Source organism: Calypte anna, chromosome 8 (assembly GCF_003957555.1).
Source record: "Calypte anna isolate BGI_N300 chromosome 8, bCalAnn1_v1.p, whole genome shotgun sequence".
Taxonomy (NCBI): Eukaryota; Metazoa; Chordata; class Aves; order Apodiformes; family Trochilidae; genus Calypte; species Calypte anna.
In genome coordinates, this window is record NC_044254.1 from 19,029,605 (window position 1) to 19,047,980 (window position 18,376).

General features: G+C 40.2%; 1 protein-coding gene across 1 annotated transcript in view; it reads left to right on the top strand.

Annotated features, from left to right (window-relative positions):
• The first annotated feature begins 3,612 nt into the window (after nucleotides 1-3,612).
• Nucleotides 3,613-18,376, top strand: part of ZZZ3 (zinc finger ZZ-type containing 3) — a 52,972-nt gene continuing 38,208 nt past the window's right edge. Inside the window, exon 1 of the mRNA XM_030455253.1 lies at nucleotides 3,613-3,716. The gene's annotated coding sequence lies outside the window, so the exon portion shown is untranslated. The remainder of the gene's footprint in view (nucleotides 3,717-18,376) is intronic.

Consider the following 18,376-nt stretch of genomic DNA (forward strand, 5'->3'; position numbering starts at 1 on the left):
GGAGATGCAATTAAGCTATTTCAGGGACTGAGATGGGCAGAAACAGCAGTGCTGCCACTGAAAGCATGAGCCATATAACAGCTTCATCTAAGCTGGACCTTGTGGTCTTAGGCAGTTCTCTGTGCACAAACAGCTGAGGTTTTATTGACATGGAGGAATAAAACAGCTCCTGATTTGGTAGGAAGTACTGACTTGGGGGAGTGGAGCTGAGCTTGTGCTTTTTATCTTGTCCCATTGTAACATGCTGAGAAGCTGTCATTAACACCATTTTCCCTGGATCAGAATAGTGGGTTGTTTGAGGTTTTTTTTTTTTTTTTACTACCAACATTGATGAGGCCAGAGACATTGTTATTGGCCTATAAATGAGTAACAGTCTAAGCTGCTTATAAAAAATGCAGCTACTGATTTCTGGTACAAGATAAATGCTGTAGCAGAGAGGAAAGTGCAGCCACAAGACCTGGGAATGTTTGGGTAGGGTATATGAGAAGCAAGGGAGATGGGCTGGAAGTGAAAATGTATTGGTAAAAGCAACATCATGCTTAGGAACTATTTAAAAGCTGGTACAGGATAGTATGAGTGGATGAAAAAGAGACTTTGAACTGTGGGGACAAGAGAGTGGAGGTAAAGCCCCAGCCTGCGAGCTTCAAACAAAGCAGGTTTCTCCAGGTTTCAATGTAAATTCTGTTGGGTGTAGGTCTCAGTAAACCTGGTTGATCTGAGTCCTTACTACGCATGGGCTGCTTTTTTCCTCTTAGCATATAGTTAATTTTCATCTAGGATAGCTGAGCCAAAATACCCTGTAGATATACAATGGCTGGATTGAATCCAAAGAGAAGCAGGGGGCATGTAGAGGTGGGCAGGAGCCTCAGGAGTATCCCTTTAATTACAGGAACCATTACCTGAACATCACACTATTAACCACAGTTGCTCTTTGTTATCATCCCATCACCAGACATTATTCCTTCTTAGGCAGGATGGCAGAACATTAATATTAAAGTCCTCTTCAGTGAATTCAAGGCAAATTCTGTTGTAGGGTGTGGTTAAACAATATAGTTTGACTGGTTTAATCCTGCTGCCAAAAGGTTATTGCTGCCAAAAAAGGATTGTCTTGTTCCTCTCCTCTACTGGCAAGAGTCTTCCATCTCCCATGCTGGCCTCCACAGTGAGCCAATGCAGATTATTTTTGAGCTGAAAACTAACACACCAGAAACAGGAACAGTTTTTTTGTGGTTTAGGAAGTCTGACTGGTTTACTCTGTGTGTAGATGAGCACCAGAGCAGGCAGTAGGAGAGCGTGAGGCAGGGAAAATGGGGTGTTGAGGGGGAAGAGTGCTGCCTCCTGTGTCAGCAGGCCACTGCGTTAGGTCCCTTGCTCAAGTGCACCCTTAAAGGGCTCTGGGAGTTTGAAGGAACACCCAAAAAAACCCAACCACCCCAAAAAGAACAATTGATTTTGCACTGAAGCAGCTGAGAACACTCAGTTACTGTGAAAGCAGTGACACTTTTCTGAAATGCAGCAGTATCTCCAGCCACTGCAGCTGTTCAGCTAAGTGAACACGTTTCTAAATGAATTGCAATTCAGCCTTTTAGTGCTTACAGGTGCTCTTGCAGTAACACAAAAAGCTCCATTCCTCCTTCAGATTTGGGCATGCAGATAGAAGACTGCTTGAGAGCAGTGGCAGAGATTCAAGAAAAAAAATTTCCTTCCCTCTTATGGGATTTCAGTTGTTTTGAATCTGATCACAGGAGAAGAGTTCTAAGTCAGCAAGATGCAGGGAAAACTGAGAACTGCTTGGGAAAGCAAAATAGCTACTGAGGTTTTTCTGTAGACTCTGGCATTGCAGAATATGTGTGTGACTAGCCTTGCAATTTGAGCAATTAGTATTTTATTAAATAGGATTCTTTACAAGAGTATCAATCAGTTGAATTACCATACAGTTACTAATTTTAAAAGCAATTGAAAACTCTTCAGTGCTTAATCTTCTGTTAACAGAAAGCTGGTTTAACTTAGGATTTTCTAGCCATCTGGAAATTTGTTAATTGTTTTTAATGGAAAAGTTCTTGAATTTCCTAAGCAGTTAACAGAAAACAGTCTTCTGCGTTTCTTGGCTACATGAAGCTCTTCCAGACGCATTTTAACAGTTATATAAGGAAAAAAAGAATGAGTTGTCACAGAGATAGAGACACTGAATAGTTCATCTCCCTCTGTAGGAGTACAGAGGTAAACAATTTTCTTGGAGCAGACTGCGTGCGTTAAATAGTAACTCCTGGTGATCACATACACGCCAGCAGAGAACCAGGTAGGGACTAAAAATATAAAATTTGAAAGCACAACTGGTTAAGTTTTAGTGATAATCTAGAAGGCTGAAGTATTCCACAGTGCGTGTTCCTGAGGCATTGCCTTAAGTGAGAAAGTCAGGAGAGAGCACCGGGATCGTTCAGGACCCTACAACAGAACAGCCCCGGCTATGGGGGCACAAACCTGCCCTACGCAGGGACCACCAGAGCCAGGAGCGACCTCGGGAAGCGACGCTTCCAGCCAGCAGAACGCCGCGCCTGAGCCCTGCTCCCCGTTCCCCTTCCAGACTGCCGCAAACCTGCAAGTCACCAGGCTCCGGTCGGCAGGGGGGACGGCAAGCGCGGCGCCCGCGGCGCTGCCCGGTGTAGCGGGAGCCCCCAGAGCCGCCGGGCTCCGCTTCGGCCTCTGCCTCCCCCCCACCCCCTCCCAGCCGCCCGCCCCGTCCCTCAGGGCACCCAGCCAGACACCTGCCCCAGCCCACGGGGCCGGTCCCGTCCCCCCGCCACCTCCCGGGGACGGCCCACCCCGCGGGGCAGGACGGAGCGCGGCGCCGCTCGGCCTTCACCCCCGCCCCCGGGCAGCAGTCTCCCGCCACCCCCCCGGCTGTTGGCCGCGGGCAGGCCGGGCCGGCCGCCTCCGCCCTCTGCCAGCAGGCGGAGCTGCAGGGAGCGGGTCCCCGCCGCAGCGGCTGGAGGGGGAGGGGAAGGAAGCGGAAGGAGCCGACGCCGCGCTGAGGGGAGCAGGCGCTGTGCGGAGCCGCCGCCGCCGCCGCCGCCGTCGCCGCCGCCGCCTGGTGCGGGCAGCACGGGAGGGAACGAGCCGAGCACGGGGCTGCGCGGGCCGGCAGCGCCCGCCGTGCCGAGGAGCGGGCGCCAGGTGAGGGCTCGGGCGCGGGCCCGGCCCCGGGGGAAGGGGGACCCGGATGGTGCCGAGTTCGGAACCCGCGAGGGGAGGGGGAAGGAGGAAGAAGGAGGAGGAGGAGGAGGAGGGAATGAGAGGGGGGAAGCCCCCACGTGACCAGCGCGTGCGGGGAGGAGGTGGCGGCTCGCGCGCCCCGTTCGAATCAGCTGCACCGCAGCGGCGCCTCGCGCGCGTGCGCGGCAGCTCCACCTCCTTCCGCCCCCGCGAGCGTTACGTGTGCGCGCGTGCGCGTGTGTGTCCGTGCGCGCGCCCGCCGGAGGCGGCGGGGCCGGGAGCACGTGCGCGACGCCGCGGCCGCCATGTTGGTTCTGAGCTGAGTGCGGACGGTGCGCGCGCGGGGCCGGGCGGGGAGGCGAAGGGGGGGAGGGGGAGGGGGGAGGAGGGAGGGGGAGGGGGAGGAGGAGCGATGCGGAGGGGCCACGAAATCTCGCGAGGTCGCGGTTTCCCTGCGGGAGCGGGCCGGCTGCGGGATGGCGGCGCAGCGCTGGGCGTGCTGGGTAATGGTAACGGGGGCCCGGGGGGCGGGGACCCTGCGACCAGCCTCCTCCCCGCTATCGTGCCCCGGGCCACACGGGGAGCGGGGCGGGGCGGGGTTGGGCGCCCCGGGGAAGCGTGACTGGCTCCGCTTCGCTCCCCCTCTCCCCCCCCGCCCCGGCCCTGCCCCGGCCCTGCCCCGCCTCACCTCAGCTCACCTCACGCCTGCCCCTGGCAGCGCCCGGGCCGCGCCGCGGCAGAGCCCCCATCGCCTCCGGCTCTCTGAGGCCCGTTGTTTGCTCAGCGCTTTCTCCTCCGTAGCAGCCGCACCGCCTCTGCCCTCGCCTCCGAGGCCCTGCAGCCTGGAGTCCCGGGCTTGTGGGCAGTGCTGCTGGAGCTGTCTCGGGTGGGCGGCGTGTCCCGCCGAGCCCCTGGGTTATCCCCCTGTGTTTTGCCCCCCGCTGCCCTGCCACATCACCTGCTGGATCGGGCGCCCAACTTAAGGGCGCCAACTCGGCTGCCTGTGATTGTTCGGCTCTGTTTGATTGTTGCAGGCTCTGTTGGCATTCAGAGGGCCTCTGGCCCTTCCTCGAGCAAGGTGCAGCCCAACATGCCCTTCCACCCCACAAACTCTTACTGATGTTATGGCTCTCCGCGTGTTTTTCACACCTGTCCCTTGCTGTTGCTTCTGTAGTCGTTCAGGTTTCTGCTGTTGAAGTCAGACTGCTCGTGTCCTGTAGGAACACTGATGTTTAAGTATGCAAGGGTCCAAAAAGAGAACTATTTAACATCGCAGATCTGGTCTCTCTTGATGCTGTGATATATGTTCCATTATATCCTAGTTGTGTAAAATATATTTTATTTATTTTTTAATTGTTCCAGTAGTATCCAAGAATCCCAGCTCAGCAATATCCCCTTTGTCTCTTAGTCCTGATATTTCTTCAGGGAGAGCATATGGTTCTGCTACTTCCTTATGGTGTCTTGTTCCATCTCTGATTATCCAGGAACACTGACAGTTTTTGTAGTCTTGGAGTACAATTCTTCATGTTGCTAATTTAGTTTTAGGCTGCCACATAAGTGATAATAAATTTTTGCAAAAGAATGTGTTCCAGAGGCTTTGAAGTTCCAAGCTTTGTTTTGGAAATACGCTTGCAGTTACTGTAGTGGCTCTTCAGTGATTGTACAGATATTTGCATGTTTTGCATTAATATTGTCATTATTAATGTACTAACATCATGGTGATAATGTACTGAGGCTTTTAAGGTGCAACTCTTAAGTGTATTGTGCATTTTGTATTAAATGCTAACTTGTGCAACCTTCTGAGAATGCTTTTTGGGTGGATTTATAACTTATGGTTAGGTATTACACTCCCCTGTCTCCTAACTGCTACAAGGACTGGTGGTCAAATAGGAATCAGTAGATTGGGAAACAGCAAAATTTTATTATTTTCATAAGTATATTTTTTTTTTAGAAAATTAAATTGGCAAGTTACTGTTGCAGTTTGTTTTCAGGTATTTTTTAATCTTATACTAATCTTAAATTAACAATTGGCTCAATCTGAAGTGAAAAAAGATGTTTAAGAAAAACAGTAGGAGAGAAAAATGCTGCCCTTTTAAAGTGAGGAGTATGTGCTAACATGTTTAAAAAATAGGTAGCAGGTGAAATCACCCACTTCAGGAGGGGTTAACAGTTAGTAATTTACTTCAACATGAGACTTCTAGCAAGTCTTTCAGAATCTGAGCAATTTTTCAGGTTTTCCTCAGCACCATCATGCTTATTTCATAAAAGCATTTTATATTTTGAATTTACAGTAAGACTTATTAGGAATGACTCTTACACAGTGTAGCTCTGTGTGTCAGTAAGGAGCAGCAGTTATGACCTTAAATTGAAATACAGTTCATAATTTATGTGTGTAGTTATTTAGACCAACATAGGTAGTTGTTGCAGTTCTCAGTTCTACCACTGTTAACTGAAGTGATTTTTTTTCCTTTGCACTCCAAATATATAATTACTAAAAGAGAGGCTGCCTTAAATAGTGTGGTCAGTAAGTCATGAAGTTCAGTAATATTTTAACATTTCTGGAAAGAAAGCAGTAGCAAATAGGATTTTTGAGCTCAGTGTTGTTACACATTTAATGTGTAAAAACAACTCTATTTTACAAAATTTGTGTTTCCTACCTAGTATGGGCTTCTGTTGTACAGCTGAACACATGACTGTGCTCTGATAGTTATCAGAATTTCTAATTCACTTGTGTAGTGAAGGCTTTGCTCCCAGCATTTCCAAGAGACTTTGGAATTATTTTTTTGTTTGTTTCTGTTGCTTCCAGATCAGTCTAGGTACTTTTGTGTAGCCTGATTTCTGGTCAGTCAGAGCTGTCTGGTTAATAGAAGGTGGAAAGACTTTCTCTCTGCTCTTTTACCACGTTGTTGAATAAGGGAAATAAGAAATGTTTACTTAATGTTTCTAAAAGTACTCAGGAAGTTGTAACAGAAGTCTTTGCAGTCTGTCCTCCTTAAAATTGTAGGGGATTTTTGTTTGTTGTTTTTAAATTTCACATTTAAAAAGCTCTCTTTAAAGTCTCCAGGGCTAAGCTGTTGGGGCTTGCTTTTGTTTTGGTTTTCCCAAAAATCGAAGTCTTTGCATTGTGTGGGAACTTATGATACAGGTCTCTCTGGTTGTAAAGGACCAGATTTGCAAGAGATAACGTTTTTCGGGTATTCAGCACTTGCTTATATTCATAGATTTACATAGTACTTACAGTTCCAGGAGTGCAGTACTTTAAGACTTGTTCTCTCTCTTTAGGGCTGCTTTGAAGTACTTAGCTTATTTCAGACAGATATTTGTAGCACTTGTCCTTAGAAACCTTGAAAAAGAAAAATTCTGCCACCTTTGTAGGCGGGAGTGAAGTTGCTGAAAGCTAGAAACTTTCTCACCTCTGTAGTGAGGAAGTTACTTTTTTTTAGTTTCCAAATTTGCTCTTTTCTAGCAATCAAGCTGCTGGTTGTAAGAACTTGCTTCTGGTAAACTTTGCACTTTAATACTTAAGGATATATTGCTCTTGTTGTAAATATGGTTTCTGCTTCAAACTGCCTTGCATGTAGAAGAACTGTTTTGAGAGTTTATTTTAGTTTTGTGAAGACCTACTTGTAAAACACTTAAGAAATGCAAAGCTGAACAGTAAATAGTGTGTTCTCTCTCTTACTGGGCACTTTTCCAAACAAAAATACTTTAAAAGAGATTCTGTGATTAGGTGCAGCTTTATACTCAAACTACTTAGATTTAGTTTAGTAGCATAATAAGTTGATAATTCCTGTGATTTGTGTTCAAAATTTGTGTACTAGTTACAAGTTTGCACTTAACTACTTTCCCTTGTAAGAAACTTGTAAAAAGCCCTAGTATGGCAGATTATTTATCTTCAGATGAAAAGCTTAGCAGCTTAGCTTGTAGTAATGTTTTGATGATTATAATAAATTCAGTTTAAAGTAAATATGCAGAAAGATCAGCTGGTCCAATCTTCAGCATGTACTGAGATCATTCCCTCTGATGAATTCCTTTTGTGTTGCTTGTTTCAGCAGCTCATCACCTCATGTTTAAAGCTTTACCTGATACTCATTTAAAAATTTTTGCATTGCATTAACCTGATCGCTTTGTGTGCTTCAGAAAATAGTTGATTCTCCTTGTAGTGACATTTTATCTGTTATATTGCCATTAGCTGCTCCCATACTTTCTACTCTACTGAACTTCATAAGACACAGGAATAAGAATTTTTTGCAAGATACACAATTCAATTGTCCAACATTTTAAAGATGTTTTTGCCATTTCAGATTTAAATACATTATTTAAACACGAATACCTGTTTTGATTAGTGGGTGTGTGCCAGACAATCTAGTGGTAAGAAGGGTAAAAGCTTACCTTTTAGAAAATACATCAGTAGTAGAGCAGAGGGATTTTGTCAGCCTTATGACTTTGCCATGGGAAATACCTGATCTGTGTCCTTAAAATTTAGTGATTTGATACTTATTTTAGTGTAGAAAATTTAAAAGATAAAAAAGAAATTAATGTTCTTGAGAGTTTGCCCACGGATACATAAATGGTAACATCCTGCTTTTTGTTGTTTTATTTGTTTTGTCGATGCATATAAATATGTATATATATCTAAATACAGAAGATCTCAGTTTCAGAGGTAGGGATTTTATTGTGTGAATTGAAGTGTCTCTGTAGTATCTCTAGTATAGGAAAGAAAAACAGGGATGTACCCCAGATTCAGAACTGGAGGAGCTATGCACCTGAGTTACTGTGCTACTTACAAATATATTAAAGGGGGAGGAGAGTGGTAGAGCCTCCCATGTACATTTGTGGAGGGAGATACTCTGCCTGTACGATAGTGTTGAAGTTAGGAATTCTGCCTCCCCAGCTAAAGAATCTAGAAACACCCAAAATAGATACTGTCAGACTAGATTTGCCATGCTAGTTGGTTACTTTTTTATTAAGCGCTCTAAGGACATTTCAGATTTAAGGCGTGCAATTGTGCAGGTGTATTTTCTGGATTTAATCCTGTTTACTCTTTCAATTTGTGACCTGGATGATAGAACAAAGCAGATTTTCTAAGTGCCTGGACAATACAAGCCTGGACAGTACAAGCCTGGGAGGGAATACAAACATTAGAGTGTGAAATGGTCTTGACAAATTCGACGAATGGTCTGAACTATATGGGATGCAGTGCAGCAAAGAGAAACACAAAATAGTATGTTTGGGTAGCAACAATAAATTTAAATACAAGCAACAGCTGGCTGGGCAACAGTTCTGCAAATAAGCAGCTGTATCACAAAGTGAACACAAAGGAGTCATGACAGTTCTATAAAAAAGAGTCATACTGGGATACGTGAGCAGGATTGTTGTGGCATGCAAGATGGAATTCTGCTGCTGCACTCAGCCCGAGACTTCAGATAATATACTGTTTCAATTTTTTGTAACTTCAGACAGATTTGGAATAACTGAAGAGTAGTGGGTAGTTGCAGTAATGACCTTTGAGGAAGGACTGAAAGAATTGCACTTGTTTATTCTACAGCAGATATGGGGAGATATAATAGGCTTCAAATAGAATAAAAATTGCTATAGAGAAGAATGTAATAAACTGTCCTGTCTAGGTAGGATAAAAAATTAGGGTCCTAAACAGCACAAAAAAGAGATTTCAGTGTTAGGAAAAGCTTCTCAGCTCTATAGATAAATAATCACAGGGTTAGATATCTGGGGGAGGTAATGGGATATCTGTTGCTGAAAGTGATCTAGAAAAGGTTAAATGACGTCCTTTCAGAGAGGATTTAGGTATAGTTGATGTATTCTTGACACAGGGGGTGGGAGGACTTGTCAGTGTTAGCTTTCTCCACATTTTTATGATCTTTGTAATTTTCCTGGCCATGAAAGCAAGACAGAACTTCACAATGGAGTAAAAAAAATAGAGATGTAACTGTCTACAAGGCTTGGGTTTTTAAAAAAATATATTTGTTAAAGGTTTTTCTGTATTTCATTTATTAAATGAAATCTAATTCTATTACGTAATATTGAAAACAACTTTAATAGTCTTCCTTGGAGATTTGATGTCTTTGACCTCATGCATTTTTTCGTGATCCAGCAGAAATAAACCTAAGAGTTGAAATCTTTCAGAAGACTTTATGGAAGAGAAGCAGAGTTCAAAAGATTAACTAGGGATTGAATCAGGTGCATCCTAGGCTCTGAAACAGAGCAAATAATGCAATTCGCCTTCTTTCTGTAAAATAGAGGTATTAGCTTTTATCTGAGAGATTTACTTTGAGGGATAATTATCACTTCCAAGGTATCTTCAGGCTCCCAAAGAGTTTTTTTATGTAGATATTATGTTATTTAAAATCAGTTTGTGTTCCATTAGTTAGAAAAATATTTCAGTCTTTTGTGCCCCTTGCTCTATGATAGTCACAGTATGGAAAAACCTGAATAGAAGTGTATGCTTTCTACTATAGATACTATTTTTAAACAAAATTTTTCCTTTGAGATTTTTCTGAGGTGATTTAAAAATTTTTATTAAGTTGGATGAACTAACCATCACACAAGCTGTTAAAGCTTTTTAGGATTAGAAGGACTGGACAATTTGCTGAAACTGTTATTTGAACCGAATTGAGTTAAATGAATTTTTGTTAATTTTTTTCTATTAAAAGTCAACTGCTTGCATTACATGTGACTTTGTTCAAGCTTTTCTGACTTCTGAAATTTGATAAAGCTGCCTAGGACTTACTAATGAAGGGAGGATAGACTCAGTGTCCTGTATATATGTGCTCTATAATTAGGAAAAGGGTTAAAGTGAAACAAACTCTATCATGTTCTTGATGTTGGAAAATACTGTAGAGAATATAGATAAAATAGTGCTTTCAGTCTTTTACTGCCTAATTGTAATTGGTGAGATGAAAACAAAAGTCTTAAAATCCTAATGTTATGGATTAAACTTTAACTGCAGTTTAACTTCACAGTCTATCATGACTCTGTTCTAATCGATGGGAAGTTGGTCACTATAAACATTTGAGAAACGTTGTTTTGGTAACTCAGAGTGGGATTGGCTTTAGATCCTGATGCAATGTTTGCTTACATACAGTGGCAGTTGCAGCAGGGCACGGTGCAAGTTAGTCCTAAAGGCTTCTTACAGTTTATTTTTGTTAAATAAATGTGATTTCAAAGCTGCTAATGAGAATCCTATTACTAGAAATCAATAAAGGAAGAAAGCAAACATGTCACTACATATGAATGATGTCAGAAAAGGAATTTGTTGGTTTCCTCAAATACTTTAAGTATTCCAGGGATTTTCATTATCTTTGGCACTGCAGTACAGAGGCGTTTTTGTAGGGTATTATAAAGGGGTCACAGTATCTCATGCAGTAAGGGCACAAAGGCTTAAGTCTTAGGCAGAGACAGATGCACCTATTCCCTAAGCTCCACCTGAAGAGCTGTAACTGAGAAGAAATTGTCAAGTAGAACTATCTGAAAAAAATTCTTACCCTGGAGTATTTCTTCCAGTGGATTGGGAAAGTATATAGACACTGACTGAGTAAACGACTGGGAACCTATTAACATTACAACAGATGTTTATTTGCCTGTTTGTTTTTTTTTTGTTGTTTGCTTGTTTGATTTTCTTTTGTTTGTTTTTTTTTTGTTCTTTTTTTCTAAGTTTATAAAATTTCTTTGGCATCTTAAAAATATTTGTAAATCAATATAAAGTCAGGCTATATGGGTACATGCTTTCTCTTTCACTATCTTCTTTTTATTCTGCTTAAAGTTATATTCTAACTAGCACTGAGTTTTACTGGCTGTGTATACATGATTATAGTGCTTTATTTAGTAACTGCTCTGTCTAAATTGTCACTTGAAAAGATCTGACAATGTTCCTGTGCTGCCAGCTCTTTCTTTGGATATTCTCTCAAAAGCTAGGCTTCAGGAAAGAAGCTAACCGGAAACTCTCAGTTCTTTTCAGTCCTCAACCTGCAACTTTTCTGTATTTTTTTTTTAATTGTAAAATTTATTTTGCGCTGGGGAAACAGGTAAAATAGAAATCCACTACAGCTTATGGTTTTGCTTTTTTTAAACTACTGTCCTATTTTTATCAGAATCGTGGTGTTGCGTGAATTTTCTGGAAATTCTGCTGTAATCCAGTGGATTGAAAAAAATGCAGAAAGGCTGGAAAAAATCATTATTCACAATATCATTGTGGAGGCTGCAGTAATGCAATTACTTTTCATGTGTGCTTGTGTAGTTTTAAATCTGTCTGTAAGGAAGGGATTTCTAACAGAATGAAGTGTAGTTATTTCTATTCAGTGAGGTCAGCTGAGAATTTCTGTGGGTCATATAATTGGGAATCCACTGATCCTTTGTTAAGAGGATTCCTAAGATACTTCAGATGGAAAAGGTTCTTCACATAGCTGCCATCTCACAGCCAGTGCTGCAGAGGGCAATGGGAAACATGTACTCTTTGTATGATGTCCTAGTGCAAATAAAGCTTCTCCCTCTTCACATACCCACCCCCCTAGTGGTCTGTCTTTTTTAGATTTGTATTCTTTCCCTACAGTTCAAGACTTCTTAGATTATAAGTGTTATCTCAATGTGGTTCTTGACATGTAGTTTGAAGGTCTTGTTGCTGCTGAACTAAAGAGAATTTCGAAAATCCTCAAGAATCCTCTATATTTTATTCTCATAAATGGATTACTTTATGGAGTACAGTTTGCTGTTAGGACATTTCAAGTTACCCAAGTGTGTAAGTGTAGAGGAACACATTTCTTGATGTTAAGATTAAACAGGATTTTTTGCTGTTGCTTTGACTACCCCTCAAAAAAACCCAACGGTACACCAACTATATAAGTAGTTAATTTCTTGCTAGTCTTTGTGAATTTCAGTTACATCGCTAATGATCTGAAAATACCCCTACTTAATTACAGCTCAGAATTGTTTTTATTGCACCTTCCTATATTGCATGAAGGTTGGTTTTTATTTTTTCTCCTGTTGAAATTCTATACTTAGAGAATCTTTTGCAAGGATGTGGAGGTAAAGACCTGCTGGTTAATGTTTACTTTATCCAGTGTGACTCATGTCTCATTGATCTCCCGCTTGAGAGATAACTCTGGTTATCATACCTTTGTGTCCTGCTTTTAGGGTATCACTCATAAATTTAGTTGCAGTTACATAAAGCTGTTTTAATAAACTCTTGGCAAATTCTTGTATGTATTTACTTGGTTCAAGGAAGTCTCCCAACGAAACTATCCTGAAAGGTCACAGGGTTCTCCATGAGAAACAGATCTCTGGAGAGACTTACTGTGTAATATTCTTGGTACCATTTTCAGTTTTGATTCACCTGTCACTAAATCTTTGTTATATGACTTGTACCAAATAATCATGTGGATGTTTCTTCTCACCCTGCCCATTCTGTCAGTAGGCCTGATTTGCAGAAGTGGGTTGACCTGGAATTTAAGTCATTGACTTAATGACCTGGTTGACCTGGAATTAAGCCTAAGTGTGTAGGCTATAGTTAAAGATTTAGTTGATCAACTCTTCCTACTGCTTTGAAACAGAAGTTTGAGTTTCTTAGAAATGACTTGATCAGAAGTCTGGGCAACAGTTTCTTTTTGACCTTCACTGACTATATTTTACATAATTAGAAGATGTCAAAAAGAGCCTAAGGGTTTGAATCAGTAACAAATCAGAATATAGGGGGTTTTTTGGTGTGTGTGTTTTTGTTTTTTTTTGTTCCCTCTGATGCCTTTTTTGTGCCTTAGGTTGTCAGTGAAGACTTGCATCGACTGGATTTCAGTTAAATTTTCAATAGAATTTTAACAGTTTTACATTAGGGTGAACAGTAGAGCAGAATGAAAATCAAGTAGTACAGATGATGCTCTGAGCCCTGCTTTGCAGAAGCAGACATGAAGAATGTTTCCCCCCAAGGACTTCACAGTTCCAGTATGGGTTATAGGTTGGTGATACAGAGAGATGAACAGTAAGATAGTTGAATTATTTCCTGTGCATCAGCTATAAATTATTTGTATCTTCATAATGGAAGATTAGAGTTCCAAGTTAAAAGAATGTACTGTGCCTTTTATGTTTACCTAAGTATAAGGGAGAGCATGAGAGAAAGACTTAACATTGCAGCTAACCTGATCCAATGGCTGCCTGTCTCCAAAATATGCAAGTTGTGCCCCCTGCTTACCACTGGCACCTGTGCTCATTTGACCAGTGCAGTGAGCCTGTTTAGGGAGCTAAACCAGCAGAAAAACAATGGCCCTTTTGTCAGGGTTTGCATTTTTAAAATTGGCTCATTGTGAGGTCAGATTGAATAATAAAGCAAATGCATGGGAAAAATCAGGATGATGCACCTGAGAGTTACAGGGGAGTGGGATTGCTCCTTTTTGTAGATTAAATCACTTAACAGTAAAATGAAACCTCACCTGGGAAATCTTACTGAAAAATTAAAAAGAGTATGATTGAAGGCTCACCAGAGTGTGAATCAACCCTTTTGATAAGGAGTAAGATGATAGATGGATGTGTCTTTGTTTGCAGTATTGAAAAGATAGAGGGAAAGTGGTGCCTTGGACAAAGCACTAGGCTAAGGAAATGCTCTTTGGAGAAATATCTAAATGAAAATAGGTGGAGCAGGAACAGAGAAATGAACATTGCAGTAACTAGGATGAAAAATTAAGAGATCCTCATGGGAGTTACCCACTCGAGGCAGCAGGGGAAACCTTTTAAGCCAGCTGCTGAAAGAAGGTTTCTGTCACTGAAAAAAAGGTGTTGCTTCACATGATTTAAGAAGGGGATTTTCAGTCAAAATAAACAGATGTTTTAAATAATAGAAGATGGTCTTGTTAATTTTGATCAGATACTTGCAGAGTAATGATATTTTAATATTTTTTTCAATGATTGCATTGAAATATCCCTCTACTCACAGTATTCTAGGGATGGTACAAATCTGATGACTTTCATCGCCTTGAGTCAGAGTTGCAGAAGGTTCTCACAAAATGGTGTGAATGGGTGATAAAGTAGAACCTGACTTTCAAGCAGCTCTTACTGCTCAGGAAAATGATCTGAGAGATATTTTTGTAAAAACATAAACTGTTTTCACTAGCTGTCAGAAAAGAAAACAGTTGAGTGTTATTAGAAAGGGTTCATAACATATAAAACTTAAGTATTCTGTAGTAAAAATCCACTACATAGGGTGTGCTTTGAAAATGGTTGTCCTGCACTGATCTCTCTGTTAAGCTTGGCTCAGAAAAAGGCAACAAGAGTAATCAAAGGTTTAGGATAGTTTCTTTGTATGGGACAGCAAGGGGATGAGGCAGATGAAATATCCATTTCCAGACTGTGCAGCACAGGTGTGTCCTCAGGTCTGTCATGCCCAACATGGTCACTGTATTTCAGTACTTTCTGTGATTCTAGATGAAGTGAAAATAATTTTTTTTTTAAGGTATGGGTATTTTATGTATTTTTTTTTATCTTGTTATCAAGAAAAAGCTGTATTAATTGTTATTACCCTGTGAGAGATAATATATTACTGAGTTACAGAGGCTTTATATATTCAAGATATACTGAAGGTTGCTTAGGGGCTATATTCTTACTCTTTATTTTTCTTTTTTTCATGTCTGCAGCATTACACTGGGGGTAATACCGTTGTTCATAGCTGAATAATTTCATGGTTTTATACATAAATTTTACATGTTTCCTAAAGATAACAGGCAATCAGTTATATTTTAATAATATTTTTTAAAAGGTTAAGCAGTTCTTTGGATGGCATGTAAATTCCATTTGTCAAGTTAATCCTTACTTAATACTTGATGTCAGCTCTTCAGAGGTATTAAGTAAGGAATAAGCATTGCACTTGGTTTGACATAGCACTGTTAAATTCCTTAGGGTAGGTTAGGAAAACTGTGCCTTGGCCTCAGTAAGGCTTTTTTAGGACATCACTGGCAAACTGTAAGTGATTTATTATTTTTAAAAATAATAGAAGGTATTAATAATAATATATATTATATATGTAGTAATAATAAAAGCTTTAAAAAGCTATACAGAGTCTTGTCTTTGATATCTTTATAAATGCAAATGTGTTTATGGTTGTCAAAGTGAATGAATGTGATTTTATTTATTATTTTCAAGTTAGTACTGTAAAGATTCCAAACTGCATCTGGTTTGGTCTTGCAAGAAATAAGCATTTGGAAAAATCAGATCTCTAACTGAATGTTTCAGAGATGTAAAAAGCAGAAAAAAATCCATTTTACATTGTATTTGTGTAAGTCAATATTCATGTCCCTTGTAAATACCCTCTTTAGTCTAACCTTTATCTAATGTCTTCAAATTAAAAGTTTTAAAATGTTCTGTCACTTGATACTGTTTAGGGGCAACCTACTGTGCATTTCAGAGACAAAACCCATGCCTGTGGAGAGCAAGCATTTGACTGCAAGACTGCAGATTTTGTACTGCTGTAATGGGGTAGCTATTTAGGAAACTGGCAATCTGCTCTTGTTCACTTAAGATAGGTATGGAGACTATAAAATTCACACTCTGACCCAGCTTCTGGCAGCTCCTTCCTGTTGTCTGTAGCTGTGATAAAATATGCTGAAGGTAAAGATAGCTCTCTTTTCCTTTGTTCTTGTGCTGTAAGAAATTCTCTAGTGGCTGAACCTGGAACTTGAATACCCTTCCTATGATTCTTCAGTCCCTTTGCCTGCTGTTACAGGGTAATTGCAAGAAATGGTAGGATGAGGATTTCCTTTTTATTTTTGGAAATAGATTTTATTATCAATTTTAGATACTGTATCCAGGCATACCTTCTTATATAAAAGGTTAAAAGCTCCAATTGTTATTTTATTAAAATGTGGTCATAGCTTGCACTGTATTACTGAATTGATAACTGGTGAAGCATAAAATCAGTGAAATATTACTGAATTCTGTCATCTTGAGGCAAAGTGTGGAAGTAAAAACTGTCAGAACTTACTTCATTTTCAGAAAATTAAAATGAGAAAAAGCAAGATATTATTTTAAACCTTGAAGTTTCATATATTCTGTTAAGATAGATAAAATTGCAAACATACCCAGCTTGGCAGTGCTGAGTATATCCATCTATGACATTGTAGCTGGAAAGACAGTGTTTTATGCAGTAGCTTTCCCTCATTGATAATACCATGGATCATTTTTTTAAATTTATTTTTGGAAAAAAAAAATATATATATATAGGCAAAGTCATAAAAAGTGAAGCAAAAGGGGGAGCTCTAAGTAAACCACAATTTTATTCTTCCAGTTAAAAAAAAAATTATAATCAGTTTAAAACTGAAATTGTTATGAGAGTTGCATTGGTTGTCTAACCTTGCAGTCTTTCCTCTTTGCCAGGTAATTAGAGTTCTCTTTCACAGACATTTTCAGTGGGAAGACTTGAATGCTAAAAATTTATGGAAGTTCCAGGGAAGACAGGGAAAAATCATGGGAGAGAAATCCATTGAAGTTTATTAAGTAGATAGAAATCACATTTTACTTCAGGGAACCCTGAACTAAAAGTAGCTGGAATCTGGAAAGGTGTTGTATACCCTAGCCATCTTCCCTAGCCATCTGCTTATGGCTGCTGTTGGAGAAAAAGTAGACTGGATAGACCCTTGGTCTGACTCAGTATGAGGAAAGAGGTTTGAAATTAATAAAGTTCAAAATAAAATTGATTTGCTTTTGAAGTTAATGAGGAAGACATTTTGAAAAAAAAGAACTTACAAAGGGAACTGAGTGTATGTGTGATGATGGGGTAATTGGCAAGTCCCGTTGGCTCTGTAAATGTAGTGCAGCTTCTCATTATCTGGAGCATGGAACATATTTAGAAAGTGCTTGAGAAAGTATTTAGCAAGTAGGAAGGAATAATAGAATCAGAATTAATTTTTCACTTTGTAGGCAGTCTTGCATGATCAGTGAGCATAGTTTTGAAAGAAAATTGTCTTATGTAGGTGTAAGAAATCATAGACTGAGTGTTGCAAAACAAAACAACCCCCAAGAACAACAATAAGCAGAATACTTTGGTATTCCTTATGTCATAAAGTTGAGTAACTGAAGCAAAAAGGAAAGCATACAGAAGGTAAACTGTAATTGTATTTCAGAAATATGTTGACAGGTTAATGGTGGGTTTAGTTAACAGTGGGAAATCTCAGAAATGCTTAGAAATTAATTTGAAATATATAAAATATGTGTATTTAGCAAGTTAAGATATTTGGAGAAAAAACTGCTGATGCATAGTTTTACTAGGAGAATAGTTCTAGTGTTATGGCTGAATCTTTCAGAATAATCGATTTGTGAGTGTTAAAGATGTAAAGAGTGTGAATCAGAATGGTCTGAGTTTTTACTGTGCCAAGGGGTGTAGAAACTGCAAATCTGATAAACAACCCTGCAGCTTGAACAATGTAAGTGAAGAAACTCCAAAGACTGTTTATCAGTGGTCACTAGAAAAGCAAAGACATAGAGTTACCGAAGGAAAAAAATACTCCTGTGGTTTTTTTACAGGGTGATAATGGTGTTTCATGCCAAAGTGTTGGAACACAAAAAAATGTTGATACTGAGAATGTAAGCACTAACGAAAAGGCTGAGATTTTAGGTGTAAATGTAGGCCAAACAGAACTTTTTTTGTTTCCATTGGAACTTAAGCATAGGCAAGGCAGAATGCAGAGAAAACAGTGTATTGTTTATCAGTGAGTATACTGGCCTATAAAGACTTTCTGAGAAGAGCAAGAGAAGAAAGCAAAGTAGCAATTACACATGATGCACTTGTAGTCCTATTTCTATTATATATTAAAATACAAAAGGAAGATAGGCTATCACTGTACTGTTCAATGAAGGAAATTCTGGCCAGATACCCTGCCTGGAATAGTTGGATGTAGACAGAAGCAGCTTAGACAAAGTAGTGTACTAGTTGAGCTGGAACCACTCTTAAAATAAAATTTTGGGATTTTTGTTTTTAAATCAAGGCCTCTATTGTCATTAGCTGTGCTGTAATTAAGAAGAAAATGTATGTGATAGTGTTCGTATTGAAAGGTTTTCTGTGCCAGGACACAGGCCAGCAATCAAACAGAAAGTGGATGGTCACTGTTACTTCAAAAGCTTTTAAAAAAAATGCAGTTGCTAATGCACTTAAAACATCTTCAGTGCTTGCCAGTTG